At 48.6% G+C, this 12,334-nt stretch overlaps 1 protein-coding gene across 1 annotated transcript in view; it reads right to left on the bottom strand.

Annotated features, from left to right (window-relative positions):
* Positions 1-12,334, bottom strand: part of LOC138648852 (solute carrier family 13 member 1-like) — a 98,691-nt gene that overhangs the window by 66,691 nt on the left and 19,666 nt on the right. The window lies entirely within an intron of this gene.

Below are 12,334 nucleotides of genomic sequence, written 5' to 3' on the forward strand. Positions count from 1 at the left end.
ACACCATCATGTTATTGACTTTTTAACCCTTTTATTCACTAGAGCGGTGTAAGGATATGCAATCCAATTTTTTATACAGGGTCACAAATAAAACATAGCAAAAGTGATTGGCAACTTGGCCAGAAAGCTTGACGTCTACAATCTGCAGCCTCTCCTTGCAAGAAGTTCCCATAGAATCGGGTGTATGACACAGGAACAGGACATGACAGCTTTTCACTGCGGCTGGACCAGCGGCGCTCTGTGCTGACAGTAATTGCTGAGCTACGACTATCTGGTGAGAGATGCTGCTCCTGCACGTGAGTGATGGCACGGCCCGGAGGCCTACAACAATGCTAGTCACTGCATCCCGTCAGGAGCCGTCTGCAATGCACAGAGCATCAATATTTAATGCTGTATACATAGTGCAGACGAGCCACGTTCATCAGCAGACAGTATACAGTACATCAATACCCAGATGGCGCTCCCTATTTCATATACCATGTTAATTAATGTCTGAATATGTTGTCACCTACAATATTAATGACTGTAAATGTGACCGTGATGCCAGTACTGCTGGTAGAAGGAAAGAGAGAGGAAAGAGCCAGGACAAAGGCTCGCTTCACACTGCCATCATGGCTTCTGTTGATAACAGTGCCCAGGCAGTCATGCCAGATCACAGTTTTCAAATTGATCATTTGTAACGATCATTTCACTAATGATCAAAATGTGGTTAATTACTTTGCAATCAGGGATCTGGTATTTTTAAAGGGAATCTGTCAGCAGATGTTTGCTATGTAATCTGATTATACCATTTATTAAGGGCTGAGACAGTGATTTCAGTGACATGTCCCTTATTAGGCTGTGTGCTTTTTCTATACAATGAGCGCTTTATCAGCAGGAGATTATCAAAGCTAGACTACAGCTCGAGAGCCAAGTGCTCCACCTCCATCATTGATTAGCAGAGTACAGTCACTATAGAATGTACACAGAAAGATGTGGTGGGGGCAGTGTTAGCTTTCTGAGCTCTGCTACATCTAAAAACTCTGATTGTACCACAACTGCTGCACCCAGTAAACTAAGTGATACATCGCTGGTATCAGCGCTACATTATGCTTCTGTCAGATGTGGTAACTAAAATCTGGTGACCGGTTCCCTTTAAGAACAGCACTAGCAAGGCCATCTCATCTGTACAGTTGTGGCCAAAAGTATTGACAGCGCTGCAATTCTGTCAGATAATACTCAGTTTCTTCCTGAAAATGATTGCAAACACAAATTCTTTGTTATTATTATCTTCATTTAATTTGTCTTAACTGAAAAAAAACACAAAAAGAATTGTCCTAAAGCCAAATTGGATATAATTCCACACCAAACATAAAAAACGGGGTGGACAAAAGTATTGGCACTGTTCGAAAAACCTGTAACTTACCTGTGGCACCTAACCGGTGTTGGCAATAACTAAATCACACTTGCAGCCAGTTGACATGGATTAAAGTTGACTCAACCTCTGTCCTGTGTTCTTGTGTGTACCACATTGAGCATGGAGAAAAGAAAGAAGACCAAAGAACTGTCTGAGGACTTGAGAAACCAAATTGTGAGGAAGCATGAGCAATCTCAAGGCTACAAGTCCATCTCCAAAGACCTGAATGTTCCTGTGTCTACCGTGCGCAGTGTCATCAAGAAGTGTAAAGCCCATGGCACTGTGGCTAACCTCCCTAGATGTGGACGGAAAAGAAAAATTGACAAGAGATTTCAACGCAAGATTGTGCGGATGGTGGATAAAGAACCTCGACTAACATGCAAACAAGTTCAAGCCGCCCTGCAGTCCGAGGGTACAACAGTGTCAACCCGTACTATCCATCGGCATCTGAATGAAAAGGGACTGTATGGTAGGAGACCCAGAAAGACCCCACTTCTTACCCCGAGACATAAAAAAGCCAGGCTGGAGTTTGCCAAAACTTACCTGAAAAAGCCTAAAACGTTTTGGAAGAATGTTCTCTTGTCAGATGAGACAAAAGTAGAGCTTTTTGGGCAAAGGCATCAACATAGAGTTTACAGGAGAAAAAAAGAGGCATTCAAAGAAAAGAACACGGTCCCTACAGTCAAACATGGCGGAGGTTCCCTGATGTTTTGGGGTTGCTTTGCTGCCTCTGGCACTGGACTGCTTGACCGTGTGCATGGCATTATGAAGTCTGAAGACTACCAACAAATTTTGCAGCATAATGTAAGGCCCAGTGTGAGAAAGCTGGGTCTCCCTCAGAGGTCATGGGTCTTCCAGCAGGACAATGACCCAAAACACACTTCAAAAAGCACTAGGAAATGGTTTGAGAGAAAGCACTGGAGACTTCTAAGGTGGCCAGCAATGAGTCCAGACCTGAATCCCATAGAACACCTGTGGAGAGATCTAAAAATGGCAATTTGGAGAAGGCACCCTTCAAATATCAGGGACCTGGAGCAGTTTGCCAAAGAAGAATGGTCTAAAACTCCAGCAGAGCATTGTAAGAAACTCATTGATGGTTACCGGAAGCGGTTGGTCGCAGTTATTTTGGCTAAAGGTTGTGCAACCAAGTATTAGGCTGAGGGTGCCAATACTTTTGTCTGGACCATTTTTGGAGTTTTGTGTGAAATGATCAATGTTTTGCTTTTTGCTTCATTCTCTTGTGTTTTTTCATTTAAGACAAATTAAATGAAGATAATAATACCAAAAAATTTGTGTTTGCATTCATTTTCAGGAAGAAACTGAGTATTATCTGACAGGATTGCAGGAATGTCAATACTTTTGGCCACAACTGTAAGTGCCATGCAGACTGGTAGCTGTGTAGGATCCAGAAAGGTTTCTCCCAATAGTGACTGTACATGTGTAATATGAAGAGGACAGTAAAAATCCCACAAGGGTGAATCACCGTACCTGCGCTTTCACAATATGTGGACAGTTTAGTCCCATAAATAGCTGAATCCCAGTGAGTCAGCCAGGACCAGGCGGCCCCGTATCCTCACCCGGCGAGCTACCTACACGCTGCAGTAACAGGACACCGGTCCAGGTGACGTCATTGGCGAGGAGAAATCGCAGTTCCCCAGTTATTGGTAAACGCCCACGAGAGGCCCCTTCTCATATCTCCACAGTCCGGGCCATATGGAGCAGCAATTAAATACAGAGCCACTACACTCATTGAATACATCTTAAAAGCTTTTAATTTTCCTCTCTCTCTCGAGAAATCATTTAATGGCCATTTCAGGAAAATGCTGTAGATCATCAAAACCTTTATATGCTTCGTACAATGCTGCACTGGCTCTGCAAAAATAAAAAATCTATACTTCTCTGTAGGTTTTGTGGATGCCAGCAACACTGGGTTACCACCTCATATGTGTAAGTAAAGGACACTATCAGCTGAAATGGAAAGAGACTGCTTTACAATGTAAAAGGGGTCGGATTCTAATGCTATACCAGACACAGGACAGAGTAGCTTATCTATACACAGATTGCTCACTTTTTTTTTTTTTTTTTTTTTTTTTAAACTCTCAGTCACTAAAAAGCAAAAAAATAGAGGCATACTCCCAGAATTTACAGTTATCAATTAGGAATAGGAAAGGGGAGAACTTACTGATCGATGGGATTGGACAACTGGTCCCCCAGCAATTCTGAGAAAGGGACTCCACACCATTCATTGTCTATAGGACTGGAGGCAATAGCACTGCACTCGGCTTCGTCCACCTTTCCTATAAACAATGAGTGGAATATGAGCACGTGTAATTCAGCTCCATTCAAGGCAGTGCTGTGAAGAGCCTGATTCCCAGGATCCAAAGCCCCATTTTTTCGAATTGCTGGAGGTCCCACAGGTAAGTTTTCCCCTACCTGAAGAAATCTTATTCTGGGAGTACCACTGCAAAAGAAATTGCCCTTTAAGATTCCATAGCCCATAATAGGAATATAAAGCCATCTATTAAACTTTGAAATATACGGTATAACGAGATTTTTGTGGATTGAAAAGCTGCAGCCACAATGGGAGTAGGTCATGTGGTCAGTAAGGGCATGGAAGATGGGTTGTGGCGGGGTCTTCCAGCATGACAATCACCCAAAACACACAGCCAGAGTGGCCTAGCCAGTCTCCAGACCTGAACCCAGGAGAAAATCTTTGGAGGGAGCTGAAACTCAGTGTTGCCCAGTGACAGCCCCGAAATCTGAAAGATCTGGAGAAGATCTGTATGGAGGAGGGGGCCAAAATCCCTGCTGCAGTGTGTGCAAACTGGGTCAAGACCTACAGGAAACGGCAAACAAAGGTTTCTGTACCAAATATTTAATTCTGTTTTTCTATTGTGTCAAATACTTCTCATGCAATAAAATGCTAATTAATTATGTAAAATCATACAATTTGATTTTCAGGATTTTACTTTCAGATTCTGTCTTTCACAGTTGAAGTCTACCTATGATAAAAATTACAGACTGCTCCATTCTTTGTAGGTGGGAAACCTTGCACATTCAGCAGTGTATCAAAGAATTATTTTCCCCACTATATTTCAACTCATTAACCCCTTTCTGACCTTGGACGGGATAGTACGTCCGAGGTCAGATCCCCTGCTTTGATGCAGGGCTCCGGCGGTGAGCCCGCATCAAAGCCGGGACATGTCAGCTGTTTTGAACAGCTGACATGTGCCCGTAATAGGCGCGGGCAGAACAGCGATCTGCCCGCACCTATTAACTAGTTAAATGCTGCTGTCAAACGCAGACAGCGGCATTTAACTACTGCTTCCGGCCGGGCAGCCGGAAATGACGTCATCGCCGACCCCCGTCACATGATCGGGGGTCGGCGATGCGTCAGGATGGTAACCATAGAGGTCCTAGAGACCTCTATGGTTACTGATCACCGGTGGCTGTGAGCGCCACCCTGTGGTCGGCGCTCACAGCACACCTCCATTTCTGCTACATAGCAGCGATCAGCAGATTGCTGCTATGTAGCAGAGGCGATCGCATTGTGCCTGCTTCTAGCCTCCCATGGAGGCTATTGAAGCATGGCAAAAGTAAAAAAAAAAAGTAAAAAAAAAATGTTAAAAAAATAAAAAAAATATAAAAGTTAAAATCACCCCCCTTTCGCCCCAATCAAAATAAATCAATAAAAAATAAATAAAATCTACACATATTTGGTATCGCCGCGCTCAGAATCGCCCGATCTATCAATAAAAAAAAAGCATTAACCTGATCGCTAAACGGCGTAGCAAGAAAAAAATTTGAACCGCCGGAATTACGTTTTTTAGTTTGCCGCGACATTGCATTAAAATGCAATAACGGGCGATCAAAAGAACGTATCTGCACCAAAATGCTATCATTAAAAATGCCAGCTCGGCACGCAAAAAATAAGCCCTCAACCGTCCCCAGATCACGAAAAATGGGGACGCTACGAGTATCGGAAAATGGCGCAATTTTTTTTTTTTTTTTTTTTTTTAGCAAAGTTTGGAATTTTTTTTCATCACTTAGATAAAAAATAACCTAGTCACGTTAGGTGTCTATGAACTCGTAATGACCTGGAGAATCATAATGTCAGGTCAGTTTTAGCATTTAGTGAACATAGCAAAAAAGCCAAACAAAAAACAAGTGTGGGATTGCACTTTTTTTGCAATTTCACCGCACTTATAATTTTTTTCCCGTTTTGTAGTACACGACATGCTAAAACCAATGATGTCGTTCAAAAGTACAACTCGTCCCGCAAAAAATAAGCCCTCACATGGCCTAATTGACGGAAAAATAAAAAAGTTATGGCTCTGGCAAGGAGGGGAGTGAAAAACGAACACGGAAAAACGAAAAATCCCAAGGTCATGAAGGGGTTAAAGAAGTAAATTAGCTTCATATCATGTACACCCATCATGTGCTAGAAAACAAAAATCATAAGACAATATATTCTTATCCATCAGATCTGCTATAAAAATTGGAAAGTAACTTCCCCATCTCTAAGGCCTCATTCACACGTCCATGTTTAAACACAATGAGAAAAATGGTACCGTGTCATCGGTGTTGTGGATCAGTGTCAGCAGTGTGTGGTCCACGAGTCTGTTTTTACCATCAGTGTGACATCAGTGTTTTCATATATGGATAAATAAATGACCAACCTTCTCCTATGCATCCTATGTATGCTGTCCGTGTTTATCACGGACCCATAGACTTATATTGGCCTTTTCATCTGTTCTGCCAGAAAACAGGATTTTTGGTTGCTTACCGTAAAATCTGTTTCTCGGAGCCTTCATTGGGGGACACAGGAACCATGGGTGTATGCTGCTGCCACTAGGAGGCTGACACTATGCAAATAAAAAAGTTAGCTCCTCCTCTGCAGTGTACACCCCACCGACAGGAAGCAGGATATTCAGTTAGTGAGAAAGCAGTAGGAGAAGCAACATGTAAAAGAGAAATAATAATATAATAATAATAAACTTTATATAGCGCCAACAAAATCAACGGCGCTTCACAGATTAACAGATTCAAACACCCAAAGAGTGTTCAAAGAACTCAAACGTAACCAGTAAACAGAGCTGTTCAACTTGGGAGGGTGCTGTGTCCCCCAATGAAGGCTCCGAGAAACAGATTTTACGGTAAGCAACCAAAAATCCTGTTTTCTCTATCGCCTTTCATTGGGGGACACAGGAACCATGGGACGTCCCAAAGCAGTCCCTGGGGTGGGAAAAACAGACTTCCATCAGGTCCGAGGACTCACCACTGCCGCCTGCAGGATCCTTCTGCCCAGGCTGGAGTCCACCGTAGTTCGGCGAAACGTGTGGATGGAAGACCAGGTTGCCGCTTTGCAAAGCTGTCAGCGAAAGCCCTGTGACTTACCGCAGCGGAAGCGCCGACTGCCCGGGTAGAGAGCCTACATCTCAGGAGGGGGCCCTCTGTGCTTGACCCGGTAAGCTTCCAAAATTGCCGTTCTGAACGAGCGAGCAATAGTCGCCTTGGAAGCCGGCAGGCCTCTACGCACGCCATCAGGGATGGCGAAAAGAGAATCCATCTTTCGAAAAGCGGCCGTGCTAGCCAGGGAGATCCTCACTGCAATGACGAGGTCCAGCATGTGAAACGATCGCTCCAGAGGATGAGTCGGAGCTGGACAAAGGGAAGGTAGAACGATGTCCTCATTGAGGTGGAAAGATGAAAACCATCTCGAGAAATGGAAGGAAGGCGGAGGCCTGGGACCACCTTGTCCTGGTGGAAAATCAAGAAAGGAGGTCGGCAGGAAAAGGCCGTCAACTCAAAAACGCGGCGGATCGAAGAGATGGACCTGAGAAAAGCCACCTTCCGAGATAGAACTGACAGGGGAAACTCCCTGAGAGGCTCAAAGGGGGGAACCCCTAAGAACAACAACACAACCTTTAAATCCCATGAATCCACAGAGGCCCTGTACGGAGGGACAGCGTGGACTACTCCTTGAAGGAAGGTCTTAACCTGTGGCTGAGAAGATAAAGTCTTCTTAAAGGGAAGAAGAGCGCAGGAACCTGGCCCTTTAGGGAACTGAGAGCGAAGCCCGAATCCAGTCCTGCCTGAAGGAAAACCAAATGGAAGGCAGGGAAAAAGGACATAGGTGACAAGTAGTTGGACTCGCATCAACGAAAGTAAGCCTTCCAGGTACGATAGTAGATCCTGGAAGAAGACGAAGGCTTCCTAGCCTGGATTATAGTGTGACTCATCCGGCCCGAAAGGCCGGACGCTCTTAAAACTGTGGAGTCCACAGCCACGCCATTAAACTGAGCGACCGATAATTTGGGTGGCAGATTGGACCCTGAGACAGCAGATCGGGTCTGTTTGGAAGGCACCAGGGGTGTCCACGAGAAGATTGACGATGTCTGCAAGCCAAGACCTCCTGGGCCAATCCGGGACGATCAGAATGACCGGCACCCATCCCACCTGATCTTTTTGGACAGCTTGGAAAGCAAGGAAAGGGGTGGGGACCGATAGGGGAGCAGGAACTGCGACCAAGGAATGGCCAAAATGTCAACACCACTGCGAGAGAATCGCGGGACCTTGGGACGATCCGAGGGACCTTCCTGCTCAATCGGGACGCCGTGAGGACCACCTCTGGAGTCCCCCTACGAAGAGCAATCCGATAAGAGACCTCCTGAAGTAAGGACCATTCCCCTGCCACGAGGCCCTCGCGGCTGAGGAAGACGGTGGCCAAAATGTCCACGCTGGTGACCTGCACTGAGGATCTCACCAGGACTGTTGACTCAGTCCAAAGGAGGGTCCTGGAATCTCGGCCAAGGCCAGAGAACTCCACGTCCACCCCTGGTGGTTGACATATGCCACAGCTGTGTCATTGTCTGTCTGGGTTCGAATTGGCAGGCTGCTGAGAATCCTTACCCAGTGAAGGAAAGACAGAAAGAAGATCCGGAACTCGAGGACATTGATCGGCAGAGAGTACTCCTGTGCTGACCAACAACCATGAAAAGAACAGGTGACAAAACCCCACGCCTCCGCCGAGAAGGCTGGCGACCGTCGTCACCACCTGCCAGGAAACTGGAAGGAAGGATAAGCTGGGAAGGATCTGCTCTGGGATAAAAGCAGAGACCTCGGTCACCAGTGGAGGAACCGTTTGATCCCGGTAGAAAGACAGATCGGACGATGCAAGGAGAAGACAGACCTGTCCTCCTGTGATAGGATAGACTGCTGAAGAAGTCTTGAATGAAACGGGCGAAGGGAAAAATTGCTTCCGGTGTTGCAACCAACCTCCTTAGGACCTTTATGGTCCATCAGAAAAGAGGGGAGCCGAGAACCCTGGAGCAACAAGACGGAACTTCTTCCTATTGATGAGCCACCGCAACGGCTAGAGTGTCGGGAAAGAGGGATAGACTTTCGGGAGCCTGAAACCGAAATTCCTGAGCCTCCATGGAAGTGATTACTGAACGAGGGAATATCATCCTGAAGTGTCTCAGACGAAACTTCCTGTTCAGCAATTTGAGATCCGCACTGGGACGAACCTTGTCGTCCTCTTTCAGTACAAGTAGGTTCGAAGAGAAGCCTGTGAACCGTCCGTTCCTGTTCAGGGACGGGAATGTTACCCCGGATTTAAGGAGGGAAACAATGGCTGTAAAGAAACCCAGGACTAGAACGGGGTCTCTTGGAGGTTGGGATTAGAGAAAACGATCCCAGGACCGTGAAATTAATCTATTTCGTCTCCAGAGGATACAAGTTCCCTGGCCCATGCGTTCTCTGTTGAGGAAACAGACGTCCCTGGGGAACAGGAGAACGGCTGCCCGGCCTAGGAGACGGGCTGGAGCCTAGTCGTGGGTCCTGCCTAGGTGGAATTCCCAGTCCTGGAGAGTCCACCTTAGGAGTAGCGGGAACGCCAGGACGGAGTGAGTCGAAGAATACCTTCTTCTCTTAACGTGCCTGTGGCCTCTGCTGTTGCGAAAAAGGGGTCAGATGCCGTGAAAACGACGAAAAAGAGGGCCGAAAGGACCGAAGTTGCTGCCTAAGAAGAGAACTGGTGCCACCAGTGGCGTCCTTGATAATTTAGTCCAGTTTGGAACCGAAAAGACGTGATCCTTGAAAAAGGCAGGCTCGTAAGGGACTTCTTGATGACCCTTGAGCCAAACAGAGCAAGTAATCTGGGTGGCAACTTTCGCCAGCCAGTCTGGTGGAGCTCCGGCTTGAATTCCCCAACGGAGTTGTTTAGCCCCTTTGGATAGACTTCGAAACCCAAATGGAAGCGAAAGCCGGGCACAGGAATGATGCGGCAGCTTCGAAAACCGAATTCGCGAAGGACTCCATGATCTTATCGATGGAATCTGTCAGATTCGCCCCACCGGACAGCGTGAGGACTGTGTTGGTGGCAAGTCTAGCAATCGGCGGATCCACAGAGGGAGAGGTCGTTCTCTAACGCCTCTCGTTCCGGTTGGCAATGAGATCCGGAGGAAGGAAATATGAGACTCCAAGACGCTCGTCTCTTTGAGAACGTCTGGTCGAATTCTCTCTTTCTCTGGCCAGTAGCTCCTCGAGTCAGGATGAGGAGCAAATGCCTTGGGAAGTAGTTTAGACCGTCTAAACGAAACCGCCTGATCTGCAGGTTCCGTAGAGGTATCTTTGATGCCACAGGTCAGAATGGATGCTCCAATGAGGCTTTGAACCATATCCCTCATGCTATGATTTGGTTCAACTTCGGCCCCAAATTATCCTCCGAGGCCTCGCCTGACTCCGGGGAGGGGATCAGGAGGAAGTCGACCACAGAGAAGGACCGTGCGGCGAGATGGACCGAGAAGAGAACTCAGACCGGCGTTCCCGTCTGGATCTTTCGCGGCCTGCATGGAAGACTCGGACGGAGCTTCTAGTGACCCGCTGGCTACTACGGAAGTCTGCAGGGGCAACTGATCGAACACGGACACAAGGGTCTGGGACACCCGTGTGAGATCCGCTACTGATAGAGATAGAGGGGAGGCCCAGCCTGGGGAGGGGACTTCGCTCTGAGGCGGAGCAGCAGGGGAGTCTTAGGCGGTGAACATAATGTGGGTTGCTGCGGGCCTGCCTGAGGGAAGCTTGGGGTTACAAGACGAACCCTGAAAGTGTTTCAGTAAGGCACAGGAAAAAGTAGGAGGCCGGGAGAGACCACCTTTAAAATTAGCCCAAAGGGGCCCCTGAGAGAAATGTATGGAGAGTAGGGGACGGGGGGGGGGTCTGTGCAGAGGTACTCACGGCAAACGCTGCGGTTTCCGGATGGAAGGCTGCACGGCTTGGAAGATGCTCCTCAGGAACGATAGCCCCTAGGAGAGCAGGCAGACACATCTGATGCACTCTCTTGTCCGATGTAGCTTGCCTGCAGGCCAGTGGGGAGTTGTGAGGACGCCAGAAATTTGCGCTCTTAAGATGGGCGAAGAAAAACGTTCCTGGCACAGAAATAAGTATCTGTGGCTGCCTGGGAGTGGTGGGCGGGCTTAACCGCCAGGCCAGGAGCACCAAGATGGCGGCGGTGGGCGGAGCTTGCCGTGATAATCGGGCAGGAGAAAAGCCCGCTCGAGAGAGAGGAAGTGGGAGGGGACGCGGCGCCGGAAGTAGGCCCCGGGAAAAGCCGGGGCCTAAATTTGAGGCCGGTGGCCGCCAGGAAGGGCCGCAGTGGCGGGAACATTGCAGACGCCGGGAAAAGCGGCGCGGTTGCCTGCAAGGCTGCCGCGCCGCGGCAAATGGGCACGGTGTGGCCGGAGGAGGAAGCAGGAAGTAGGCCCCGGTAGAAGCCGGGGCCTAAATTTGAGGCCGGTGGCCGCCAGGAAGGGCCGCGGCGGCGGGAAAAGTGCCGACGCCGGAAAAAGCGGCGCGGTTGCCTGCAAGGCCGCCGCGCCGAGGCAAAAGTGCACAGTGTGGCCGGAGGAGGAAGCGGCGCAGTGCCAGCAAAGCCGCCGCGCCAGAAGAAACGGTGCCTCCGTAGAAAACGGCGCGGCTGCCAGCGGGCAGAATAGTGCGGCCGTAAGAGGGAATCGGCACGGCTACCTAAGGCCGCCGCGCCGGGGCAGAAACAGTGCGGCCGCAGGGGAAAAGAGGCAGCGGCTGCCACACAGCCACCGCACGAGGCCAGAGCACAATGCGGCCGGGGGAAAAAAGGATAGCGCGGCCGCCTGTAAGGCCAAGAACAGCACGGCTGCCATAGAGCGGCTGCCATGTGAATGGGGCGAAGACCCCCGCCCCATGTGAAAATGAAAAACCAGCCTGGAAAAATATCCCAAGGGACCCCCAAATGATTGCCCTGGAACTGAGGAAGGACTCAGAGGTACTGGAATACTCACCTAAAACATCCCACGCCGTCCTTACTAACCTCATTCTGGGGAAAATATCAGACGTCCATGGAGCTGATGGACGTCCTCGTCTCCTCCAACCGACAGGCTCTGGTGGGCGAGTGGGTGGGGGACGGAGCCAGGACCGGACTTCTGAGCACGCTTGTGTGCTAGGGTCTTGGTCCTGCTGTGTGATCTATGAGGATACGGGGTGGCAGTACACGCCGTACTCATAGTCCGCATTGTGGAACTACAGGTGTGACTGTTCACCCTGTATCCCGCCAGAAACCTGAAAAGGAACGACGCACATTGAGGTAGATAAGGGTCTAATGAAAGACCCGTGTCCACCTCCTACTGACACTAAGCTAAACTGAATATCCTGCTTCCTGTCGGTGGGGTGTACACTGCAGAGGAGGAGCTAACTTTTTTATTTGCATAGTGTCAGCCTCCTAGTGGCAGCAGCATACACCCATGGTTCCTGTGTCCCCCAATGAAAGGCGATAGAGAAATAAAACATGGACGTGTTAATAGCACCATAGAGTATAATGGGTATGCATCGTATCCATGGAAAACAAGGATAGAAGACGCACATGCAACATCAATGTCTGACTGAAGCTTTATGTAGGTA

This window comes from Ranitomeya imitator, chromosome 9, assembly GCF_032444005.1.
Source record: "Ranitomeya imitator isolate aRanImi1 chromosome 9, aRanImi1.pri, whole genome shotgun sequence".
NCBI lineage: Eukaryota > Metazoa > Chordata > Amphibia > Anura > Dendrobatidae > Ranitomeya > Ranitomeya imitator.